The 12,054-nt window shown below is 44.1% G+C and overlaps 1 pseudogene; it reads left to right on the top strand.

The window, feature by feature from the left end:
* The first annotated feature begins 247 nt into the window (after positions 1 to 247).
* LOC141998886 (olfactory receptor 5AP2-like) lies at positions 248 to 5,899 on the top strand (annotated as a pseudogene).
* Positions 5,900 to 12,054: the final 6,155 nt, after the last annotated feature.

The following is a 12,054-nucleotide window of genomic DNA, read 5'->3' as shown; positions in this document are numbered from 1 at the left end:
TCGAGAATCATTTGTGGGCAGGATCTACCTACAGGCAGACACACACACCATTGCAAATGACACACATTAAAAACAGTGCTATGCCACGGGTATTCAAGGCCTGATTCACAACTGCCTTGTGTATATAGGGCTGGTTGAAATGTTTTAATCAAAACTGTTTTCAGTGGAAAATTGTGTTTTGGTTGAAACACAATTTGCTGTACTTTGCTCCTCACACCTCTGTCATCCACAATGGGCCAAGGCCTCCATGATGCACAGCTTCCCCTCACCTAAAAGGTAGACTGTGGTGCATTGTGGGAGATGGAGTCCAGCTGGGGATCCCAACTCATAAAGGAGAATGGGGACCTCAGGAGCCAACTGCAAATTGCATTTTTGCCCCAAATCTTCTGGTTTTCAGCAAAAACTTGCACTTTTCCATAGCACAAATAATGTTGGGAGCAGCGCTACTTGTGCTTTGTGTGATCATTTACACCTCTGCAAAGTGAGTGCCAAGGCATGTGAGACAGTTTTCATACCCATTTTACAGAGGGGCACATATGGTGGTGGGAGTCTGCTACAGACCACTGGTCCAGGGGGATGAGGTGGACGAGGCTTTCTTCCGGCAACTCATGGAAGTTACTAGATCGCAGGCCCTGGTTCTCGTGGGAGACTTCAATCACCCTGATATCTGCTGGGAGAGCAATACAGTGGTGCACAGACAATCCAGGAAGTTTTTGGAAAATGTAGGGGACAATTTCGTGGTGCAAGTGCTGGAGGAACCAACTAGGGGCAGAGTTCTTCTTGACCTGCTGCTCGCAAACCGGGAAGAATTGGTAGGGGAAGCAAAAGTGGATGGGAACCTGGGAGGCAGTGACCATGAGATGGTCGAGTTCAGGATCCTGACACAGGGAAGAAAGGAGAGCAGCAGAATACGGACCCTGGACTTCAGAAAAGCAGACTTTGACTCCCTCCGGGAACTGATGGGCAGGATCCCCTGGGAGAATAATATGAGGGGGAAAGGAGTCCAGGAGAGCTGGCTATATTTTAAAGAATCCTTATTGAGGTTACAGGGACAAACCATCCCGATGTGTAGAAAGAATAGTAAATATGGCAGGTGACCAGCTTGGCTTAACAGTGAAATCCTTGCTGATCATGAACACAAAAAAGAAGCTTACAAGAAGTGGAAGATTGGACAAATGACCAGGGAAGAGTATCAAGATATTGCTCGGACATGCAGGAGTGAAATCAGGAAGGCGAAATCACACCTGGAGTTGCAGCCAGGAAGAGATGTTCAGAGTAACAAGAAGGGTTTCTTCAGGTATGTTAGCAACAAGAAGAAAGTCAAGGAAAGTGTGGGCCCCTTACTGAATGAGGGAGGCAACCTAGTGACAGAGGATGTGGAAAGAGGTAATGTACTCAATGCTTTTTTTGCCTCAGTCTTCACGAACAAGGTCAGCTCCCAGACTACTGCACTGGGCAGCACAGCATGGGGAGGAGGTGACCAGCCCTCTGTGGAGAAAAAAGTGGTTCGGGACTATTTAGAAAAGCTGGATGAGCACGAGTTAATGGGGCCGGATGCGCTGCATCCAAGAGTGCTAAAGGAGTTGGCGGATGTGATTGCAGAGCCATTGGCCATTATCTTTGAAAATTTATGGCGATCGGGGGAAGTCCGGGATGACTGGAAAAAGGCTAATGTAGTGCCCATCTTTAAAAAAGGGAAGAAGGAGGATCCTGGGAACTACAGGCCAGTCAGCCTCACCTCAGTCCCTGGAAAAATCAGGGAGCAGGTCCTCAAGGAATCAATTCTGAAGCACTTAGAGGAGAGGAAAGTGATCAGGAACAGTCAGCATGGATTCACCAAGGGCAAATCATGTCTGACTAATCTAATTGCCTTCTATGACGAGATAACTGGCTCTGTGGATGAGGGAAAAGCAGTGGACGTGTTGTTCCTTGACTTTAGCAAAGCTTTTGACATGGTCTCCCACAGTATTCTTGCCAGCAAGTTAAAGAAATATGGGCTGGACGAATGGACTATAAGGTGGATAGAAAGTTGGCTAGATTGTCGGACTCAACGGGTAGTGATCAATGGCTCCGTGTCTAGTTGGCAGCCGGTATCAAGTGGAGTGCCCCAGGGGTCGGTCCTCGGGCCGGTTTTGTTCACTATCTTCATAAATGATCTGGAGGATGGTGTGGATTGCACCCTCAGCAAGTTTGCAGATGACACTAAACTGGGAGGAGAGCTAGATACGCTGGAGGGTAGGGATAGGATCCAGAGGGCCCTAGACAAATTAGAGGATTGGGTCAAAAGAAATCTGAGGTTCAACAAGGACAAGTGCAGAGTCCTGCACTTAGGATGGAAGAATCCCATGCACCGCTACAGACTAGGGACCAAATGGCTAGGCAGCAGTTCTGCACTAAAGGACTAGGGGTTACAGTGGACGAGAAGCTAGATATGAGTCAACAGTGTGCCCTTGTTGCCAAGAAGGCCAATGGCATTTTGGGATGTATAAGTAGGGGCTTTGTCAGCAGATCGAGGGACGTGATCATTCCCCTCTATTCGACATTGGTGAGGCCTCATCTGGAGTACTGTGTCCAGTTCTGGGCCCCCCACTAAAAGAAGGTTGTGGAAAAATTGGAAAACAAAAATGATTAGGGGTCTGGAACACATGACTTATGAGGAGAGGCTGAGGGAACTGGGGATGTTTAGTCTACGGAAGAGAAGAATGAGGGGGGATTTGATAGCTGCTTTCAGCTACCTGAGAGGTGGTTCCAAAGAGGATGGTTCTAGACTATTCTCAGTGGTAGAAGATGACAGGACAAAGAGTAATGGTCTCAAGTTGCAGTGGGGGAGGTTTAGGTTGGATATTAGGAAAAACTTTTTCACTAGGAGGGTGGTGAAGCACTGGAATGTGTTACCTAGGGAGGTGGTGGAATCTCCTTCCCTAGAAGTTTTTAAGGTCAGGCTTGACAAAGCCCTGGCTGGGATGATTTAGTCGGGGATTGGCCCTGCTTTGAGCAGGGGGTTGGACTAGATGACCTCCTGAGGTTTCTTCCAACCCTGATATTCTATGATTCTATGTAGTCTCAAGGCAGGAAAATTTCTGTTTTTTTCATCAAAACAGTTTGGCCATAAACTGAAAGTTTTTACCTAAATAATAGAAGTTGCTGTGCCTTCTGGGAGTTGTAGTTTGCTCTTAGTGTCCCTATTCTCCTTTCCAAGCTGGGATTCCCCTGCTGGACTACATCCCCCATAATGTATCATGGTCTGCCATTTTAGTGAGGGATAGCTGTGCAAGATGGAGTCCCTGTTCCTCCTGCATTGTGGAAGATGTATTCCAGACTGGGGAATCCCAGACCGTTGAGAATGGAGACATGTGGAGCAAACTACATATCCCAGGAGACACTGCAACTCCAATTTTTGGCCAGAAACTTTCTTGTCAAGGTCTTTTTGTTTGTTTGTTTGTTTTCTGAAAACTTAAAAATTTCCCATTGAAAAAACTGTTTTGGATCAGTTCAACTAAGACCCCATTATACCAATACAGTGGGTGTGGAGTGAGAATTTTACCAATATGTGTTATGTATGTAGCTGAAGAAATTATAGGTAGGTCACTCTGGGGTTTGCTGACACATGCCTCTGTTATTATTTTTTTTCCTCTTTACAGAGGTAACCAAAAAGAGTCCTTCTGTGAAGTTCTGGTGTCATATTAGCAGATGTATTTTTAATTGTTGTAACAACTGTCATATTTCATCAGGTCGGGTGAAAATGTATTATACACTAACGGACAGATTTTCAAAGGTATTTAGGTGCCTAAAGATTCAGATAGGTGCCTAATTGGATTTACTAATGCACTTAAATGGGTTATGGGCCATATTTTTAAAGGTATTTAGATGTCTAGTGGGATTTCCAAAAGCATCTAATCAACTAATATCTGTTGAAATCAATGAATTTTAGGTACTGAAGTGTTGTAAAATCCCACTGGGTGCCCAACTGAATCTTTAGGCCCTTAAATACATTTTGAAAATTTGACCTTCAGTAAATATTGAATAAAGTTAAAAGGGATGGAATAACAAGGACATATTTGGAGAGAGAAGATCTTTCTCGTTTAATTAAATTCTTTCTTTCTTTTCAGAAAACACGTGGCACATATACAATGGACACATCAAACATCCATCACCAAGTTCATCCTCCTGGGATTCGGGAACCTGAATGAAGTTAAGATTTTGCTTTTTGTGGTGTTTCTAGTGATCTACATTGTGACTATGGCCAGGAACCTTCTCATTGTTGCACTAGTTGTGGCTGATCAGCACCTTCATACCCCCATGTACTTCTTCATGGGGAACTTGTCTTTCCTTGAAACCTGCTACACCTCAGTCTTTGTCCCCAGATGCTGCCTGGGTTCCTGGCAGAAGATGGGACAATCTCCTTCAGGGATTGTATCACACAGTTCTTCTTCTTCAGTGCTTTGGCTTGCATAGAGTGCTTCCTTCTTGCAGTCATGGTTTATGACCATTATTTATCCATATGCAACTCACTCAGCTATAAGGTTATAATGAACCTCATGGTCTTCCTTCAGTTGGTATCTGCCTCCTGGATAACTGGTATATCAGTCAGTGCATTAGCAGTGGGGATGGTGCCCCACCTAAGCTTCTGCGGCTCCAGTGAAATTAATAATTTCTTCTGTGACATGGAGGAGCTGCTCAAATTATCCTGTGCAAAAAGCCCACTGGTGGAAATGATAATTCTGGTCTCCTGCTCCCTGGTAACCCTGGTCCTTTTCCTCTTCATCATTGTGTCTTACGTTCTTATCCTCTCAGCCATCCTGCAAATCGCCTCTACTGCCGGGAGGCAGAAGGCATTTTCCACCGGTGCCTCTCACCTACTGGTGGTGAGTCTGTATTATGGGACCATCATTATCATGTATGTGGCGCCATACACAGAGCAGTCCCCAGACTTCTATAAAGCTCTCTCCCTATGTACACGGTCGTCACCCCGATGTTCAACCCCGTCATCTACAGTCTAAGGAACAAAGAGGTGAAGAGGGCCTTTAGGAAAGTCGTGCTGCATAACTTTGGCATAATTAGGCTGTGATTTTCAGAAGGACCTAAAGATGTTTGCTGCCCAATTCCCAGTGTCAGATGATTGCCTAATTCCTTTAGGCCACTTTGAATAACCTAGCCCAGATCTCAATAGAATTTGATTATGTACGTCACTTAGACACTGCGATACAAACCCACACTGGCCAGGAAGAGGATAATGAGCTGCTGTGGGCTCAGTCACTCTGTCCCACTCCATTGCCACTATATAAATTCATGGTGTGCCTACATCTTGAATAGTGTGTGCAGTTCTGGTCACCCCACTTCAAAAAAGATATGTCAGAATTGGAAAAGGTACAGAGAAGGGCAACAAAAATGATTAGGAGTACAGAACAGCTTCCGTATGAGGAGAGATTACAAAGACTGGAACTGTTCAGCTCAGAAAAGAGATGATTAAGATGGGGAATGATAGAGGTCTATAAAATCATGACTGGTGTGGAGAAAGTGAATAAGGTAGTGTTATTCACCCCTTCACATAGCATGAGAACCAGGGATCACCCAATGAAATTAATTGGCAGCAGGTTTAAAACAAACAAAAGGAAGTACTTCTTCAAACAACGCACAGTCAACCTGTGGAACTCATTGCCTGGAGATGTTGTGAAGGCCAAAAGTATAACTGGATTAAAAAAATAATTACATCAGTTCATGGAGGATGATAATGGAAAACAAGAGATAACCCTAAACACCATTAACTGAAAGCGGGCATATCATGTAGACATCAAGTTGGGGTAGAAAAATAACAAATTCATGCAAAAATAGTGAACAGCAGTAAAGCAGCAGGTCAAGACATTGAATGCAGCAGCAAGTGCTTAACCACAATGTTGGCACATGTCCAAAGTCTTAATCATAGAGTTTAAGAAGAGCAAAGAAATCACAGAGACAGAGAGACGATGCTGCTTGAGAACTGCTAGCAAGAGCTGCTGTCACAAATCATTCTCCCCAGATGACTTGCAGATGATTGGTCCTTGGAAGTGGGATGCTGCCCGTTCAGCATCACCTCTGATGGTATGTATTTGCAATTCGGGGTGCTTCTAGCTTACTGCAGTAGGGATTTTTGTGTTGTGTGTTTGAACTGCTTGTGTCAATCATTTATCGGACAGAGATGCCATGTCCTCGGGGAATTCCTGAGACCACCCTAGTATAGTGAAATCCTTGGAAGGGTAACAGAGGATAGGTGCATCAATGGCTATTAGCCAAGATGGTCAGGAATGCAACCCCATTCTTTGAGTGTCCCTAGCCTCTGATTGCCAGAAGCTGGGACTGGACGACAGGGGATGGATCACTCGATGATTCCCTGTTCTGGTCATTCTCTCTGAAGCATCTGTCATTGGCCACTGTCAACAGACAGGACACTGGGCTAGATGGACCATAGGTCTGACCCAGTATGGCCATTCTTATGTTCTTATTGTGGTGTTTAGATGTTGCTTGTAATTATTAGAATTGGGAGTCTGAAAGGACAGGAAACAGGAAGGATGGGGGAGGAGTTAAGAGGCTGGGAGAGAGCTACAGAGGGTGCAGCAGCAGCTTGGTAAAGAGGTTTCCACTTTGAAAATAAAGTCCTGTTGAAGCTTGTTAGTACCTTGCCTGGTTGATACAACACTTATATACAACTACACCTGCAAGAGGTGTCAGCCTTGGAGGGAGGAGCTAACAGGGGAAAGCCCAGCTCAGTTGGGAGCTGGCTGGGAGGGGATGCAGATCTCCAGCTCTCAGTCTGTGAGAGAGGCCTGGCTGGGAGCAGGAACTGACTAGAGACCGGTGCTGGCCAGACCCTCCCTGAGGGAAGGTGGGCGTGATATGGGGCTATTGTTTTAATTTGCTCCCAGTGTCTTGCCTGTTGCTGCTGAGTGAGATGGCCGAAAGTGGCACCTCCCCTGCAGCAGGCGATGCTAAATAAAACCTTTCTGTCTTTTGCACATGATCAAGGACCCAGCACTGGGCTGTCACAAAGCCCAGGGGCAACCCGCACACAGACACCAGTGAAATAACCCAGCCTTAGTTTATGGAGCTTATTTACTGATGTACATTGTCACGGTTCAGGGTTAGCTGCCCCATGGAGCCCTCTCAGTCTCTCTGAGGCCCTGCTCTTCCCCTCTCTAGGGTAGAACCCCACGACATTCCCAGTCTTTACTATCACAAATTTTAAAAATAATATAAGCATGTTTTTACATTTTAAAAGGATGCTGTTTACTTAATTTCCCTAACTAACTATCATCTCTGACACAAAGGAAGATTTTAGTAATTTTTTGTTAAAGTGCCTTGCATAGTAAGAAAACACCGGTAAAAATAGCTTACGGGGATGTAAACTGTGAAGAAATAAGTTCCTGAGGAATAACAATGTTATACAAAACCCTCATGCAAAGAAGGGGTTTACAATAATAAAATGTAAAAAGACATGTTATTGCTTTCTAACTGCTTAAAGGAGCTCTTATAAAAATACTGTTACTTTGTTTTTTAAAGTTTTGCCTAAACAAATTACCTGGAATAAAAACGAGTTGGGCCTCAAGCTAACGCTGCAGCGAGGGGGATGTCTGCACGGCCATGACGGGGTGTGACTGCAGCTCGTGTAGACACACCTGGGTCAGCTTTAATCTAGCCAGCTCAGGTACCTGAGCAATGGAGCTGCAGCAGCGTGTGCTTCAGGCTGGGCTGTAGCAGCCCAGCTGGAACCCGGTGAACTTACTTGCATGGCTAGTCGCAGCTGAAGCGAGCCCTGCCGCAGCATTAATGCTCCAGTACTTGGTCGCTAGAGTAAAGCTCGCTGGGGACTGTCTACACCAGCTGAAATCACATCCCACGATTGCAGGGTAGACTGACCCAAAAACAAGGCCATAAACTCCACCCCAAGAATGCAAATTTAATGAGACAGGTCTGAAAAAATGATGAGAATGGCTTAAAAATCCTGAGATATTGAAAAAAGATACATTGTTGGGGGGAGGCTTATTCATCTTCTGTCTCCTGAGCATTTAGAGGTCACATTTCCAGCTTTCCTCTGCAACCATGACGGCTAGAATCTTACTTCTTTGAAAGGTGAGGTTCGCGGGAAATCTCAAGACTCTTGAAGCTGGGGCTTTAAGAGAAACGCCAAATTTCATGAGACTGGCAGTAAAATCATGAGCCCTGGCAACAGAGGCTGCTTAGATACTCTATCAATGGGCCATAAACAAAGCCCTAAGGGGTGGGATGTTTAAAATGTGTTAAGGGAGTACAAAGAGCATATTCCGTCAAAAATGACTTGAGCACCTAACTCCTATATGTCTTCAATACTTTGGGAATCCCACCCTAGATAGATACGCAGAATTTGTAAGCTACATATACATACATGTTGGTTAGCCAGTGCTCACATGACACCACTCTAACACAGAAATGTACACTGTGCAGAATCATATTACAGCTGCCTGGAAAACAAATGTGTCTGCAAGATTTCTCTGTGGCCTTTCCTACTTTACAAAGGGAAAGAAGTAAGAAAGGAATTTTGGGCCCAGCGGTGAGCCATGTTACAATCTCATTTACATCCCCTGGTAAATGTGGAGTAACTTTACTGAAGCTGATGATGTTAGTCCACATTTACACTGAGGTTAGAATCTGGCCTGTTATTTATAATGGTGAGTTTTTTCTTGCTTGTTAATTTCCAAATAATTTTTCTTGTGCTGTGTGTGACAATAACACTTTACAACCCTCTTTCCTTCTGTTTATTGAGTATTAGGTGAGTCGCCACACCGAACTTTTAGGTGTCTAGAAAATCACTGGGATCACAAAGCCTGAATTAGGTGCCCAGGCCCCTATGCAATGAATGGGAGGGATAGACACCTAAGAATAGGAGTACTTGTGGCACCTTAGAGACTAACCAATTTATTTGAGCATAAGCTTTCGTGAGCTACAGCTCACTTAGAATGGGATCCATAAAAGCCAGCGCATGCTAGGAGCTCACCGAGTTAGTCCATGGGAAATGCCAAGGAGAGGGCTATGTGCTAAGCCCAGCCCCTTGCAGGGAGTTCAGTGCCTACTTTTGATTGGGATGCTCAGCTGTGAACCTTCTCTTTGAGTTAGGAGCCTAACATGTTTCTTGCAAGAAGCTGGGGTGGGAGGAAGAGGAATGCCATAGTGACTTCTAGCCCAAATCTTAGAACACTTCCCTGGAATGCGGGAGACCCTCCTCTTCAAGTCCCCCCACTGCCTGTGGGGGAGAAGGGATTTGAACAGAGATCTGCCACCTCTCAGGTGAGTGCCCGAACCACTGGGCTATGGGATATTCTGACATGGTGCACCCTCAGTCCTCCTACTGAAGCTGTTCCACTGTGGCTGAATAACAAAAGGTGAAAGGAATGGGATTCTGGGCCACTCCCTTCCTAGGTAATTGCTCTAAAACCACCAGGCTATAGAGTCATTCTCATGCTGTCGCAGGCCAGGTCGACACAACACACTTACTTTGGTATAACTACGTCACTCAAGGGTGTGAAAAATCCACACCCCTGAGCGATGTAGTTATAGTGACCTTAACTCCCACATGTAGACAGTGCTATGTTGGCGGGAGAGCTTCTTGCGGCAGTGGCATTACTAAGCCGTTGGGCAAGCTCTCTCCCATCAGTTTAGAGTGTCTTCATCAGAAGCGCTACAGTGGCGCAAGTGCATTTTTGTAGCTGGGACTCGAGCTATATACATTTTGTTTTTTTCTATCTAGCTCATCCATTGGCCTCCAGTGGAGTGTCACTGATTTGCACCAGGTGGGGATCTGGCCAACTGACTCCAAAGAAGCCAATGATTTAAGCCATCTGGGGAGCTGTCCCTTTGTCTTCCTACTGAGATCACAATCTGACCTATTATTTGTAATGAAGTCCTCTTCTTTTGCTAGTTAATTTCTGTATCACTGGCCCTGGGATGTTTGTAATAAGACAGCACAACCTTTTTTGTGCTGTCCATTGAACATTCAATAAATGCATCAGGAATCTCCTGTGTATGTCTCATGGCTTCCTAATACTTCACACTAAATTGGAACAGGGGGTGGATTTTCAAAGATGCCTAAATTAGAATTTTTGAAAAATATCCTGACAAAAGGATTTTCAGAAAATAGGATTTTATCAACAACACAATGTCTCCATCTTAGAGCAATTGTTTCAAGCCCTCTGTAGACTCAGGTAGATGTTGCTGCATTGGTCAGACTCGGGGAAGCTTCCCCTCTCAGGGAGATTGGTTCAGGCTCTCTGCAGACTCAGGGAGATGCTATTCTATACTCTTGGTTCAACTTTTACAGATTTCTGCACAGCCATGACACTCATAAATGTATTCACAAACATGGTGCAGATTTCTAAATAATCAGAAGAAAGACATAATACAGTTCCCAAGGAATCAAAGCAATCTGAATGCTGGGTTTTTATTTGTTTACATATTTATGAAGACATTAAAACAAATCTGATCAGTTCTAACTTCTTAATTCTGTGCTCTGGTTTTAAGCCTGTAAGTGATTGGAGTGAAGGCTGTTATTGTTCACAGAACATTAGAAGAAGAAGATATCTGGATATTTCAATGAAAATCTCCTCACTTCAGTTTTCAGCAGCAATGATTCCAAGGTGCAAAATCCAGATCCAAAGCCTGGGGACATTCAAATGCAAGAAAATGTTTTGAGACCTTCCAGCAATCTGACCATTGGGTCTAACTCTCCGGCTGCTGTGTGCACTGCCTTGAAAGACATGGTTAAGCCAACCTAAGCCCCAGTATAGACGCACGGTATAGAATTCTTCCATCATCCTACCTACCGCCTTTCAAGGGGGTGGATTTACTACAGCGACAGAGAAAACCCCTCCGTCACTGTAGCAAGTGTCTACACTACCACGGCGCAGCTGCAGTGCTGCAGCTATGTCACTCTGGTGTTTGTAGTGTAGAGATACCCTCAATTTCCATCAGTGGTATGGAGTAGTCAGAGGATATCAATGAATCTGGTCTATGTTCCTAGAAACCAGGCTGGGCTAAGATTTTCAAAAGGGACTAGTGAATTTGGGATCCCAACTTCAAAAACCTTAAAGGTGCCTGATTTCCAAAAGGCAGGTGCTCAGCACTTTCTGAAAATCCAGACCCTTTAAATATCTATCTATCTATCTATCTATCTAATCTCTCCACATTACATATCATCATGTGTAGGATTCTGGAAAGTAATGACTTCTCATTACTAAATTTAAACACATGCATACTTTTTCATGAGTGCTCCAATTATTATTCTTAATATTTTCCCTCAATGTTACATCCTGGTGATGTTTTTTTGTTTGTTTGTTTGTTTAACAATAGCCTTCATAACATACAAGATCTTTTAGAATAAAGAAGGGAAAGCTAGTGTCTAAAATGTACCTCCACGAGTCACCAATAAATTCTGACCACAAACATAGGTTTGGGTAGTCAGGACTTTTGTTAAACCCTCTGCAAAATTCTTGCATTTTAGATGCTCAAATGCACTCATTCTTCTTTGACTTTCCTTAAAATTCTCACAGTGCCTAAAAGCGCTGTCTTCTGGATGTCATGGATCGTGATGTCTTGCACTCCTAACATGTTCCTGAACTGGTCATTCATACCTACGGGGATTATTATTATTATTATTTTATTATCATTATTTAAAAGCCCTGTGAGGTTAGGAAGTGTTTTTTATCCCCATTTTATCCCCATCCTCTCTGAGTCAGTCCCCATTGCACAGAAGGGATGAAGAGAGAGCCAGATTTTTCTAGGAATTTAGGCACCTAATAATTCAGATAGACACCTTGTAAGATTTTCAAAAGTGCCTATCTCCCACAGAAATCAAAGAGAGTTAGGGATCAGGTTTTAAAAGATATTTATATGCCTAAAGATGCAGATTGGTGCCTAAATCCCATTTATTTCAATGGGTGTTAGACTCCCTGGCACTTTTGAAAATCCCACTAGGTGTCTAATCATCTTTAAAAATCTGGCCATAGTTGCTTAACATGCTTAAGCACTTGTGAAAATCTCATTAGGCAACTA

Source organism: Natator depressus, chromosome 14 (genome assembly GCF_965152275.1).
Source record: "Natator depressus isolate rNatDep1 chromosome 14, rNatDep2.hap1, whole genome shotgun sequence".
NCBI lineage: Eukaryota > Metazoa > Chordata > Testudines > Cheloniidae > Natator > Natator depressus.
This window is presented reverse-complemented; position numbering and strand designations above follow the sequence as displayed.